The following is an 11,141-nucleotide window of genomic DNA, read 5'->3' as shown; positions in this document are numbered from 1 at the left end:
AAAGTTTTCACAATAACTTAAATTCTCAAGTTATATTCTCTATCACTGTATTTACCACATTATATGTTTAATTATTTCAGGATTCAGCACACTTTTTCTGTAAAGTCTACAGTTGTAAATATTTTAAGCCTTCAGGCCAAGAGGTAAACCCAAAGATATTATGTAGGTACTTATATAATAAGAGAGAAAACAAATTTTAATCATTTTCATTGACAAAAATAAAAACAATTGAATACACTTGTTTTTGTAATACAGATAAACTTACCGGAAGAATGGAACTCTTTTGGAGGGGATAACATTTCTCTTAATTGTGGTTCAAAGTTAGTGTTCTCATTTATCAAATTGATTTCAAATGTTTATCTGTAAAAACCATTCTTAACTCAAAAGCCTTGTGAAAACACGCTGTGAGGTCTCCTGACCTCTGTTCTATTTATTTAACTCCTTGTCTCTACTGTATTTTGAGATCTAGAACCTGTCCTTGGTCTTATTTATCTTTCAGTTCCCAGGCAACGACTGCCTGGCACATTATATATATTTTCAGACAGTGAAGAGATCTGACTTTTATCTTGATGGATAATACTTTGACTTTATGTATTACCGTTCCTGTAAGGATTTTCAGATCTGTTATCTCATCTCTATTATCTAATATGCAATAAGAAAAGGATTGCTATTATTATTCACATTTTACTGATAGAAAAGTGACACAGTAGTATAGCCAAGACTAGAATTAACAATTCTGATTCTCAGTTATAGAAAGTTTTCAGAGGATTACAGTACATTCTCAGGTATATATGTCTCTTGTCTATTTCATGAATTATCAATTATCAGAAAATTCAGAGGTGTAAGTAAACCAGAATGGGCTGGTATAGATAAAGGAATTACTATAGCACTTGGGGGAGAAACACTAAAAATCCAACTACAAGTTAAATAAAATCTCTAGAAATAATATTCTGTACTGAGTTTTCAAGTGTGAGACATCATACTTTTGAATAATATTTTTATATATAGTATGTAATTTTAAAATGCAGTCCTGAAAGAGGTATACCAAAATGAATATAATTACCATAAAGAAATGAGGAAATAGGTGATTATTGTCAAAACATGGTATAAGTTACTTTTATATCTAGAGAATTTAGCAAAGGAACAGGATGTTTTCATGTTTTTGTGGCCAATAATTTCCTAAGAGATCCCAGGCTAGTCTTTGTTTGTCATATGTCCATTATCATCACATCAACATTATTATCTGTGACAGTATTATTGAGTACTTTTTAGTTCCAGTTTCTGTGCATAAAAATAGACAGTAGACCTGATCCTTGACCTTGGGATGAGGGAATAAATATAGGCAGTATGAAGGCATGAAGTAAAGGCATGAAGTAAAGACCGAAAGGCAGTCCTGATAATACTTGTCAGAGTACAGGAAAGAGGGTGTTCCACAAGGGTGTGAATGTCTGCGGCTCTGTTGGTAGGGAGAGAGTTGGGAAAGGCTTCCTGGAAGAGGTAGCACTTAAACTGCATGTTCAAGAAAGGTAATAGAGAAGGGATAAAAAACATGCGAAAGTGTTGAGCGGAAACCATGAACGTAGAAAGAATGTGAATGATGTGTTCAGGAAACAGTAAATAGACCAGTTTGTCTTGATCAGGATTTTTATGTAAGGAAGTAGTTGGAGTACATCTGAAGTGTTAGGGAGGAATGTGAGGAGAAAGGCCAAACAAAGGAGTTTGAAAGTTTAATGTAGGAAATGGTCAGCTGTCAACGAAATTTAAACAGGAAGATGGGGATGGCATAGGTAACAAGCATTGTAAGCAAGCTGAATCTTATCTGATCCTGGGCTAAAGCACTGAATACTGGATTATTTTTGCTACATAAGCATGTGCTACATAAAAATGCTACATCCATGTCTTTATTTTTCATGTGCTTTATATCTGAGTTGCTTTCAAAAAGCTAAACACAATTTTATCTGCAACCATTCAAAAGGAACTTGAAGGTCTTTCAGTGCTTCAACTATGTGTCCCATTTGGGGATCAGTTACGATATTGTGGATGAGCTGAAGTGCTAGCTTTCAAGAAAATTTGTGTGCCTGAGAGCATCTTAATAGTCTATCATAGTGTTAGGAAATACTTAACATCTTATACATTTAAGATTTTTATATCCTGTCTACTTTTTTTTTTAAATATCATTACAAAGTAATAGAAATGCTGGGAATTAAAACTTTTAGTTTATTTTAATATGGATTTATTCTTCTGAGCAAAGTGAGAAACGGGTTATATGTGTAATTTGAAAATATACTCTGGATTGATCGATAAAAATGTTGCTCTGAGCTATTAAAAAACAAAGTTGTACATAGATGAGCTTGATTTGATGAATGTGTTGTTGGTGTACAGTAAGAGGCCGACCCATCTTCCCTTTGTCCTGTTGACTCCTCGCCACCTCATATTCTGAGTGAACTGGGGAGCCATCTGGTTACCACATGTGCGGCCAGTTGCATTCTCAGCAGGAGTGGGAAATGAAAGAAGAATTCTCACAGAAGCACATCTGTAGAGTTAGACTTCCTCCCGCTAGTCTGGATAAGTTCTCAGGATGCCAAATCATTAAGCACACTTTCCAGTGTGGGAGGCCCGTGAACCTCCCCCACTATCTTTGGCTTGAATGAATGCAGATTGTTCTGCAAGCCTAGGCAAATACTCTATTGTGTTATTCTCCAGAGTAGTTTGACCTTGTATGTTTGAAGAATTCCTCCCCAAGACTATCTTGCCCTACCGGAAATTCACCCTTTTCAGAGCTTTGAGGTCTAAATCCAGCCTGAAAAACATTTGCCTGTTTCATCTCTTTAAAATAGTAGTGGAAGAGAGGAAATGATACCTCCCGACAGCTCCTTGCCTGCGTGGGATCACTCAGAGTGGGGAGAATGGGTTCATTTGGTGGTGTCTCAGCGTTTCTTCATCCATAGGCAAATAAATGCTTTACACAACTATTTTTCATCTTCTTTCTGTAGTCAGCTAGCATTCCTTTTGAATCAAGTACTATATCTTAAGGGAGAGAAGGGTGAAAGACTGCAGTGGAGAAGCAAGCAGGGGGCTCTGAAACCAGTGGCTTTGAGGGGAGGCATCTCCTGTGCTACTTCTAACAGTTGCAATCCCTTTCCTCTTCTCTCCTTGTGTTCCTTTTTCAAAACACTACGCATCCAAAACCTTTTAGTGGTCAGGAGGCTGTTCACCTTAAAGCTATGTGAGCCAGAAGGAAGTAGGTTATATGTATCAAATAATCAGAAAAGTTACTCCTATCCCAGATGGGCCTACTTACCATGATGACACCATAAATATAGAGAGGACAAAAGTAAATAGATACTTTAGGACATAAAATCTGGTCATCTAAATCGCTTGGGCTATAAATAATTCTGCTACCATGAACAAGTTCTCTTTTAGATATTTTGAATTTCCTCTCTTCTGAAATTTTTATGATGATTTCACCTATTGACTTCAACACTTTTTTGTACCTCCCCTGTATTTTATAAATGAATGAAATGCTTATGTGAGAAATTGGAGCTTTCTTGTAAGGAAACTATAAATCAACACACAATTGTGACTAAAATTCCTTTCTTCAATATTAAATTTAAGCTCCACTTCTTTTATTCTTTACAAAGCTTTCCATGACATTTATCTCCACCAAAGTATTTGCTCTCATCTCTGCACACTTGTTCCTCTCACTGTATTCATTCAACACCTCACAGATATTTACTAAGCGCTCAATGTATATGACATATGCCAAGAGTTATGTGGGCGTTTTTAATATGCTTGTAAGGAAGAAAGAAATAAACATAACAATACAAGGTAGTATTTGATTGGTGCCATAAGAGAGATACAAAGAAGTGGAAGCATTTAGATGAGAGAGAGAGAGAGAGAGAGAGAGAGAGAGAGAGGGAGGAAGGGTGTGGGAGTGTCTGTGAGTAGTTTCGGCTGGAGGAATTCTAGGTAGGTTTTACGGAAGAAGTGGCACATGACCTTGACCTTAGATGTGTAGGATTTTAACAGAGGGAATTCTAAACAAAGGAACAGTGTTATCCAAGATAGAAATATGGAAATATGGGAAAGTATGGGTCATATATAGGGAATGGTTTGATATACTGTACAGTTTAACTTATAGTATGTATAGGGATATTGCAGCAGTTAAAATTGATGAGTAGATTGGCATCTGATTTTAGAAGCACTGAGGCTAGACTAAGAAATTAAAACTTTATTCCAAAGGCATTAGTTCTTAAGCTTTTTGAGCAGGATTACACAAACCTGCATGAATATAATCAAAGTAGAAGGTAGAATGAATAGTCAATCCAGGAAGGATCAAGTGGGGGGGATTTACCAGAGGCTAAATCATTTTAGCCTCTTTTTAGAGGAGACCATTGCAGTGATCTAAGCAGGAAGTGATAAGTGCCCAAACTAAGACGATAAATATTTGAATGGGGGAAAAATGAAAGATTCATCATGAATTGCAAAGAAAGAAACAGTTTCTATTTAATCTAACTAAATTGTCAGTTTCTGAGAGCAAAGCTGTTTCTGCATCTTGTCTCCCCAGTGCCTGGTACATTGCTTGACACAGAGAAATGTTTTATGATGAATAAATATCCTCCTTTATTATCTACTTCATCCACTTTCATATTGTTTACTTTCAAATAATTATGTCTTGCATAGGCTACTAATTAATACATATGTATTTTTTTTCAGCAGAGCTAATTTTCTATAAAAAACAGACCTCAATAATATTAGAGCAGTTTTTCATTCACTGTAAATCAAAAGGGAAGCAACAATGAAGAGTTGATTCTGGAAAAGAGGGAGGAGGTTTTGGTCAGTTGCTCTCAGTGAAAAATAAAAGAGCTTTTGAAACTTAACTCATATGCCTGGAGCACATGTGAGTCTGGTTTATTAAGGCATGATAGAACGATTATTGGAAAGACTACCACTACTACTAATAAGCATCATATTATTCACATTATATCATAAAAATTCATGATATACAGCAACAGGCAGTAATGTAGGAAATCGAACAGGGCTTTTACTACAATGAGAGAAGAATTTAATGTGCTTTGCTCTATTTCTGACATGAAGTCTATAAGAGCAAAAAGGCTTCATTCCTTGTACAGTTCATTAAATATATTCCATGATGTCTTAGTCCTGCACAGGAAAGAATCCACCAACTGTGTGAAAATGGTTTTAAGTTTCTTTATTTTGAATTTAAAATAGTTTACCAAGCTTTCTACCACCAAATCAGCAAGGATTATTGCACAGTTCTTTTTTGTTTGTTTGTTTTGTTTTGTTCTGTATGCTTGCTGCCTCAGTTAAAAAGAGGAATGCCAGTATATTACTACTTAACTACTTAAGATTAGCTGTTAGAGAGATAAGGGTGCTGAATGGTGCTTAGCTGCAAATGGTGAAATTGACCTAGTTTAAGCTACCAGATAGAACAGGCAGCTTTATCAACTACTCCCTAAAATAAATATTTGGGAGTATTTGACAAGCAAGTATAACTGATTCTATCCAAACCTTAGAGTAAGAATTCCATTATAAGTTGCAATAAATATTGAAAGAAGATGTGTCCGTCTTTTGAAAGCTCTCCGAGGAAATAGAACATATTTCTATTTTAAGAGGAAAAGATTATTTTATAACGTATCCAAACTATATGGGCACATACTGGTGGACTTTGGAAAATATTTAAAATATCCAGCAATTGAGATTTTCTAACAACAGGGTTCTATCAAACGTGAGACTTAAATTATTCATTTATATTGAAAAGTCTTGTGATTTTCCTTAATAAAAAAATATATATATATATAATATATATGTATACGCAATATGGTGAACTTTAATTTACTATGATTTAGTATAGCAGAATTTTTTTTACTCTTTTTAATTTTTACTTTATACTGGAGTAAAATTGATTAACAATGTTGTGTTAGTTTCAGGTGTATGGCAAAGTGATTCAGTTATACATATACCTGTATCTATTCTTTTTAAAATTCTTTTCCCATTTAGGTTATTACAGAATATTAAGCAGAGTTCCCTGTGTATTACAGAGGAATTTTAAAACAACATGTTTACTACTAAAATGATATGATTAATAATATCCTAAACTTAAAAATTGGTGGTTTTATGTAAGAAAAGTGAGTGGGCGTGAAAGGTAAAGCATAAAATATTTGAATAGTGTAGTTTCAAAAATTTCAGAAGTAAAATGGTGGGTTTTTTTCCTTCAAATATTATAGTCCAAAATCTTACAAAATGATTTGGTAATTAAAATAAGGGAAAATTTTTTTAAAATGGTGTGTTTTTGCCATTTCTCTCTTTTTCCTCAACAATAATCATTGCGTTGTATTTTATACAAATTATCCAAAGTTGAGCAGGGGAAGAAGAGTTCAATGTGAAGAGAGACCATTTGTTGGTGGCATGATCTGACATGATTTAATGGGGTAGTAGGACATCACAAGAAAACCAAACAGCATAAGCAAACCAAACTTGGAATGAATCTAATAATAGAGATATCTCCCAATAAGCATTTCTACCTAGACAAGATATTTTTGTTTTGAAAGATGGGCATTATCTCTCTTAATAAGAGATGCTAGTCATGTAAGGGATAGAAAAGCAAAGCTATTAGATTTGGTTAAGCCTGAAGATAAACTTTTTGGAATGTCTCAACAAAAAAAGGAAAGAAAAAGTGTCAGTTTTCTTCTTTCATTTCTCTTCAGTAGCAGACATTTGCTATTGAACTCTAATAGAAAAATGGATACACAGATTTTACTTTCACAGTCAATGTGAGGCATAATGCAGTAGGCAGAGAAACTAGTCATAACTGGGTTTATGGCAGGTCTTCAGTTCACAAAGAGCACAAGCCTGAACAAGCCAACGTGAGTCACTTCATGTGGTTGTATCATAATAATATTACATAAAGATTTCTGATGAATGGCCTCTGTGGACTCTAAAATATCCCTATAAATGATCCAAACTGTATGCTAGACCTTTCCTGAAAGTTTTATATCTCATTGTAAGTAAGGCATACTGTAATTTTCTCAGGGTACCAAGTTGTACATTTAGTTGCAAAATGTCAATACACTTGGTAGCAAAAAGAAAGCAATAAAATAAATCTTCAAAGAGGCAATGTAAAGTTTTCAGAATGAGAAAGTAATTCAACTTAACTGTGTTGCTAAGTGAGAAACTTTTTCTGTGGAGAATGTTAAAACATTGATACTGATAGGAAGGAGAAATGAAGAGGCCAACAACATGGTTATCTGCGAGGAGTTCTGTAGTCACACTGAATGAGTTCCTGATTTATTCTATGTCATTAGGCAAATCTCATACTAATCTCTTTTTGTCTTCATTTCCTCAACTATAAAAAGGGGATAATAATATCAACCTGTCTCAAGGGGTGTGGTGAGAATTAATTAAGGCCCATAAAGTGTTTTGAAGGCCAAAAATGAAAGACACCATACTAAGTACAAACCCTCATTATTGGCCTTGCAGTTGATGGAATATAAAAACTCATTTATTGTTGGCAAAATTCTGAAGCATCTAAATTTTCAAATAAGAATTCTGAAATAAGAATGCACTTTCCTAGATTTATGTGACTTAAGTTTATGAACTGATTCATAAGTGTCTTTTATTTAGGTGCTTTATATTTAATTTTTCAACCTAGACTAATCAAATAATAGAAGAGAATACTAGTTGAAAATAGTAATTACAACCAGTTAGAATTTTAAAAATATATTTTATTTACTTTTTGCTTCACCTCTGTATGTTTATCAATAAGCTAATCAGGTGTTTGTTTCCAAAGAATGACTGAGTCTAGAAGATCTTCTTGGGGGGTAAACGAAAGAATGAAACATTTAATCTGTTGCTACCATTTAGCATCAAGGTAACAACGATTCAGCTTAGAATAAAGTTGTTTTTAAATTCTGCCTGACTCACCATATGCTAACACATATATATGGAATCTAAAAAAACAAAAAAAGGTTCTGATGAACCTAGAGGCAGGACGGGAATAAAGACTTGAGGACACGGGGAGGGGGAAGGGTAAGCTGGGACGAAGTGAGAGAGTGGCATTGACATATATACACAACCAAATGTAAAATAGATAGCTAGTGGGAAGCAGCTGCATAACACAGGGAGATCAGCTCGGTGCTTTGTGATGACCTAGAGGGGTGGGATAGGGAGGGTGGAAGGGAGATGCAAGAGGGAGGGGATATGGGGATATATGTATACATATAGCTGATTCACTTAGTTTTACAGCAGAAATTAACACAACATTGTAAAGCAATTATACTCCAATAAAGATGTTAAAAAAAAAAGATGTTAAATAAAAAAATAAAATAAATAAATTCTGCCTGAGTCAGGACATTTAGCTAAGGGAAATATGTTTCTCTAAGTGCCTGAATTTAGAAGCCAACAGCAAGAGTATATGAAAACAGCATTTTCATTTTCAGAAATATGACTCCAATTGCACCCCCTTCCCATGATGTACTGAGTTTCTTGGATGCCAAATGACTAATATGAAAAAACAAAACAAAACATGATGAATCAGTTACCTCTGTGTTTTGTAATAAGAAAACATATTTGTCCCCTACTTTTATTTATTTTATTTTATTTTTTTTGCGGTACGCGGGCCTCTCACTGTTGTGGCCTCTCCCGTTGTGGAGCACAGGCTCCAGACGTGCAGGCCCAGCAGCCATGGCTCACGGGCCCAGCTGCTCCGCGGCATGTGGGATCCTCCCGGACCGGGGCACGAACCCAGGTCCCCTGCATCGGCAGGCGGACTCTCAACCACTGCGCCACCAGGGAAGCCCTGTCCCCTACTTTTAGATGAAACAAATCAGCATTTTGGTTTCATTAAATTTCAACAGGTAGCACTAAGTAAATGAACAATTTTACCCTTTGAAATATCATTAAGTTTATCAGTAGTTTGTAAATGATTACAACTAGAGCCAATAAGATTCTTGAGATATTATTTCCTAATTAAATAATTGCTTAATTAGATGAAATCTGGGATGCCATAAATTAGCAATGAAACTGTCATACCTCAGAGTTCGACTTTTCTTAGGCTTTTAAAAATGTAGTATGAGTCTTTAGTGACAGTCTTTCCTTAGGTCAATTCATGGGAACAATTCATTACTGATGTTTATTTTGCTTTGGGTTGGGCTGTAAAACTACTCTACAATAACATAACTTAGGAGGTTGTTATTTTAGAATTATTATATCCTATGCTGGTTGTGGTCAAGAAAAAGACAGGCTGAAAAACAAGTAATATATCTTTTAAAACATTTACTACTGCTGTTAAAAAAACAAAAACAAAAAAAGTTAACTATATACTACTGCCAAAAAAAAAAATTATTTAGTTTCTCTCCAGTTAGAGTTTCATTAATGGTCCACTTCATATAATTTTTGTTGTTGTTAAAAACTCATTTATCCTTTACCCTAAATTTTGAATGTAAACATTAAATGTCAAGGTTGATAGCCATGCAATTAACCAGCTTAATTTTGGCTAGAAGATGAATGATTCACTTGCTTGTGTCTGATGAGTGGGCAGAGCACTGTATTTTAAATGGCTCTGTCCCAGAGGGCAAATCTTATGGGTTTCACTGCCCAGCCCACTCAGAAAAAAATACAGCTGAGTACTGACTGAGCATGAAATTGTAAGGGTATCTTATAACTTGATTATCTTGCCAGTGTTATAAGAATGGTTTTCATTTTTCACATTGTTAACTTTAAAATTTTAAGGATTTTCAGACATTAGGAAATATTGTCCAAGTTATCTTTTGGTTTAGTTATTTGTTTTGCATCTCAAGACTTAAAAGTCTCCATAATAAGTGAACACCATATTTTTGCTTTGCTCAGTATCTAATTTTTTTTTTTTTTTTGCAATCACAGTCCTGTATTCTGTGAAAAAAAATATTTCTCCTTTTCCTGGGTCTATTATGTACTATCTCTTTTAGTTGACAGAAATAAACTGTTTTCATCTCCAGTGACTGAGTCAGCAAATTACTTTTCAGTTTCCTCTGCCCAAAGAGTATTTAAAAATATTTCTCTATTTCTGCTAAATATTACACAAGAGTAAAAGCAAGTATTTTTATTCTTTTTGATGCACATGTGTTCTATTTTATTATATCAGATAATAGATGAGTACGCCTTATTAGGATATCATCTAGAATTTTGTAAAGAAAGACTAAAGCATTCCATTTAATACAATTCAGCAAAGGTGTACACAGAATGTTTTACCTGGAGGGGAGGAGGGATAAGTATAAGCTCTCTGTCCTTAAGGAACTTGACGTGTTTCTGAGATAGTACAGGAGGAATTTGATCAGTTTGATAAAATGACCAGCTATAATGCAATAGCCTGTAAAATGCTATAGCCCAAGCCAATGAAATCCACACTCTGAAGAGAATATAATTTTAGTAGCTGGAATAATCTCTTGGGATCTTCAAATTAAACTCTTTTATCTTATTAATGAAATTCTGGATATTACAAGGAATGATGTGATTAGTAATATTTGTATCTAGTCAAATTGTCACATTCTTGATTTTTCATGACCCAAAGGGATGCAAGGATAATTCATAAATGCTAATTTAGCTAATAGTTTCTATATTTTCCTTTACCAAACTTCTTAAACTTTTAATAAGGAATAAAATTTAAATGTGTTTTTTCCCCTATGTGATAGTTCATTATGTTTATTTAAATAACCTAAATGAAGTTAGTCAAGGAATGAAGGGTTCAAAGAATAAAATTTATGTAATATAGAATATGTAAAATATGTAAAATACCAGCATTTGGCTGCTCAAGAATTGATTCCAGGCTAAGGCATTCATTGGATCCTGATTTGACATAAGAAATTGTTATTAAGCCAAGAAGCATTTATTCAGCCATATTCAAGACATTCTGCATAGGCATTCAGGACTCAAAAATGAAAAACAAACCTATGATTCTTACTCTTAAAGAATTCAGTCTAGTGGAAGAGGCGATTGCATGAGGAAATAGATTGAATACACAGAAATAAGTGCTATGGAAGATGCTAGGAACATCAGGGATGGCTTGAGAGAAGAGGTGACCTCTCATTACTCTTGAAGACAATGGGAATTTGCTACATAGAGAAGAGGAAGAAAGGGCATTTCAG

Source organism: Delphinapterus leucas, chromosome 5, assembly GCF_059928025.1.
Source record: "Delphinapterus leucas isolate spDelLeu-1000000601 "Yukka" chromosome 5, BTC_Dleu_Yukka2, whole genome shotgun sequence".
Taxonomy (NCBI): domain Eukaryota; kingdom Metazoa; phylum Chordata; class Mammalia; order Artiodactyla; family Monodontidae; genus Delphinapterus; species Delphinapterus leucas.
Note: the sequence above shows the minus strand (reverse complement) of the source record.